The sequence below is a fragment of the Cyprinodon variegatus genome, unplaced genomic scaffold, assembly GCF_000732505.1.
Source record: "Cyprinodon variegatus isolate N-32 unplaced genomic scaffold, C_variegatus-1.0 Scaffold627, whole genome shotgun sequence".
NCBI lineage: Eukaryota > Metazoa > Chordata > Actinopteri > Cyprinodontiformes > Cyprinodontidae > Cyprinodon > Cyprinodon variegatus.
This window is the reverse complement of record NW_015151080.1, coordinates 12,053-15,980: the sequence shown is the minus strand read 5'-3', so window position 1 is coordinate 15,980 and position 3,928 is coordinate 12,053.

The following is a 3,928-nucleotide window of genomic DNA, read 5'->3' as shown; positions in this document are numbered from 1 at the left end:
ATTTACATGACTGTGATTAAACATCTGCAAATGTTTTGAATCTCCTCATTCGCTTCCAAGACCTCGAAAGGCAATAAGTTGCAGCTTTCATCTCTATGTGTTTGGATTGTATTCGCAGTTTTCAGTAAAGATGGAATATGATGATGGAGTCACGTCTGCACAACTGTAATCCTTTGCAATGACGCCATCAGTCTAGATGTCCCAACTTTAATGTTTGTTTATGAGCAGCGTGGTCACAGAGGCTGATGACCCTTATTCAAGTCTGATGAGGTGTTTGAACCTCTGGTTAACTGCTTTATGTCCTTATAACTGTTTGCCATGGCAGGTTTTCATGATATTGTGCCATTTAACAAAAAATTTATGTTTACCTACAGTCAGGAATGTCGTTTTAAGGTGACAGGCGAGCTTAATAGGCATGTTTCTTCTAAAAGACGGCTAAGCTTCGAACAAAGCTGAGGGTTTGTTATAGAAGTTCACCAGCTTGTTGAAGTATTCACACCTATAAGCGTTCTTGCAATAACAGCACAAACTTCAGTGGATTTTATGAAGGTTGTTAAGAGCAACAGAGATGAGCTCATAACTCTGAATAGGAAGAGAAAGGAAACTGTTTAAATTTGGCTTTCAAAGGCTAATTTATTGCTCCATTATTGTTTTGCAAAGAAAAGTTGAAAGCTCAGATCGATTGGGTGTAAAGTGTCTGTGACGCTCCGTCGGATTTAGGTTTGGCCGTTCTAATAAATCGGATCTACATCATTTTTAGAACAGTCTGAGGTCATTTAGATCCACTAACAGTTTTCTTCATTGTCTGTCCTTTGTTGAGCTACATCCATTGCCCTGTCACCACTGAGCAGCTTCAGTTTATGCTGAAGGAAATCATTCCCAAAGCATGATGCTTCCATTACTGTGTTTCACTGTGCAGAAGGTGGGTTCACTTTACACACAGAGTGTAGCTTTTGGCTGTGCAGCCTGGACTTCTAATGGCTTCCTGTCAACAACGCATTTTTTTCAGGCTCTCATGATGCCCATATTTACAGAGTGGGCAGCTGATAGTTTTCCTGTCCACAGATTCTCCCACATTAGCCGTGAATCTCTGCAGCTTTTCCATGCAGCTGACACCCGGCTGTACTGGATTTTACTTGCAGGTATCATTAGGGAATTAAATACAGCTAATCCTGCGATTCCTGTTTTTTATTTGTGCAATCTAAATTAAAAATCATATATTATGTGTAATATTATCTGTGGGCTGATTCAAATGAACATAAAGTTTAGATTTCCTATGAATGTGTTTGAGTTGCTTCGTTTTTTATTTGACAAAAAGGATGTTTAATGGCAGTATAGTAAATGTTGGTGTTAGATTGGATTATTTTTTTCGTCTATCTGGCTGGTTTTAGCCAGATCCAGAGGTTCTGTTTGATAATCAAACAGACGCTGATCCATCAGCGTCTGTTTGATTGACCCGTGTCATACTGTGCCCTCTTCCTGCAATAACTGACCCATAGTCTTCCCAGTACATGCAGCTCTGTGGGTGACTTCCCACTTTCAGGTCTCACCCTTTTTCTGTTGCAAATCCAAATATGCTGAATAGCCAAATTGCAACCAAATCTGTTTATGGTTGTTTTACTGTGAAAGTTATAATTAGATGGTACTAGGTCTTAAACAAGGATGAAAATATAAAATATGTTGTTGCACTGCAATATTTGAGTTTCTAGGTTTGTGCTCATCTGCTGTTTTCAGATTTGCTCATCAAAAACCGATATACTGTATTGTATCTTAATTTTCATGACCTTATCTTGAAGTATCCAGATATTTCTTGCTGTGATTGAATTTTGTGTCGATTAATTAGTTTCTGCTGTTCAATATTCTGTATAATTTGAATGTAAAGATGTTTAATTAAAAAGGGAATCAATCAAAAATATTCTAAAGCATTTGTGTGTCAAATTACAAGAGAATATTCTCTTGTTTTTTCAGGTAATACAGACTTTGCCCACCATAATGTGACATACTTGCCTTGCAAAGACACTCCACTGTCCACTTCCTACACTTTCCGTTAGCCAGCTAAGCCAGGCTGCCAGAGATTTTCACAGACATGCTGGAAAATGTGCTCTGAGCCTCGCAGCTGAGGAGCACTGCCAGGAATGTTGGGTCTTATGATAAAAAATGTGGGAATGGGCCGTCCATCCCGAGTAGTTGCTGTCGCTGCATTTATAACATCTAACTGACCAATCATTATAAGGTGTAACTCACTATAAAGCTTTCTGTCTTGCCTCCTGTATAACTAATATCCTGATGCTGCTACAGCTACTTTGCAAAAACTATCTGAAAATAAGTAGAAACTGTATTTACCCTTAATTTGAGCAGGTAAATAAGAGAGTTTGCCAATGGAATGAGTATTTTTACAGTTAAAACAAGATAATTGGATAATATGCACTTGAAAAAAGAACGCAATAGTTTTTTCTTATTTCAAATGTAAATTGTCTTGTTCCATTGGCAAAGTGTCTCACTTACCTCATCAATTCAAGGAAAAATGCACTTATTTTAAAAAAAAATTACTTATTTAGATTTAAATTTTTTGCAGTGGGGTGAATTACAAATTAAACAGTCTGAATACACAAAGCAAAAAAGCAGCAGTTCAAATGTGAGACATTAAACAGGGTTTCAATGGTTTATATTTTTGGATTGTTCAAACTAAAAGTGAACAAATGGAAAGGTTAAAAAAAACAAAGAGACCCAAATATACATTTATTCAAAAACATGTAAAGTGTTTCACTCTTTAATCAAAATAAATTAAAATATATCAATACTCTCATTTCAAAATGATTATTGATCTGAACAAAACATTCCTGGAAACTAAACTTTCTGGCGATTTTCTCAAGATCCCAACGCCTCAAGATCCCAAGCCTTCTTGCCTTAAAGCAAAGAACACAAAAAATTTTATTAATACCGTTTGCAATTTACATAGCGTATAAAGCAGGTTACCAGCTTATATTTTAGAAAGAAGACAGTTTTTGTTATTTCAAAGCTCATTTTGCAAAGAGATGTTCTGATTTTATTTCTGTCAATAACGAATGCCTCCTTTACTTTTTTTGTTGTGGTAATGAACAAGAGGCAGAAATCCCCACAGACACACTGTGTGATGATGCCACGGAGTCACTGAACTCAGTGTTGCTCACCTTCACTGGGAGAAGGAGCTAAACTGGGTTAGCGAGTCAGAGCTGCAGAAGATTCTGATTCATTTGTTGTTAAGTGGAATAAAAGGTAAAGGAACGAGTTTAATACATGAATAACCTGCAAAGCTAGGCCTCTTATTTCATATTGGACATTAAACTAACAGGTTTAAGATCAAACACTGTACTGTAGTTTCCCAATCCCTGGAGGAAGAAAAAATGGGTTGGCCTTTCTTTTGTGTTTTCTCTTTCCTTTTTCTTTAATTAAGAAAAATCAGATTTTGTTTTTCCAGGCTGCATAATCATCTTGCCATTCTGAACTTCTGGTATGTCTACAGGCTGTTAATAAACACAGTCCCCAGCAGGTAAAGGCTGGCTGCACATACAGGCGGGTGTTTGGTCAATATGGATGTTGACTTTTCTCTGGGACCGTGGGAATACTGAACTCTACAAAAGACAAGTATAACAAAGATGCCATTATGTTTTCATTACATCAGAAAAAAACCCCCGCTTAAATCTAACTTTCAAAAAGTCTTTCTGAAAAGCTTTTAAGATCTAACCAGAAGTCTTTATCAGTTCTGTCGCTTGGCACTAGAGCTGCCCTGGATATATAAAGTGTCACAATAGTTGCAGCACTAACTCTTGCAATGCTCTGTCTGCACCATCTAAAGACTTGCTCAGCACCACATGCTGATTTTAGCTACTGCTGCCAGATTGGCGGGAAAGTTAGACCTCTTATAAACAGACAAGACGCTAAAGAGCAT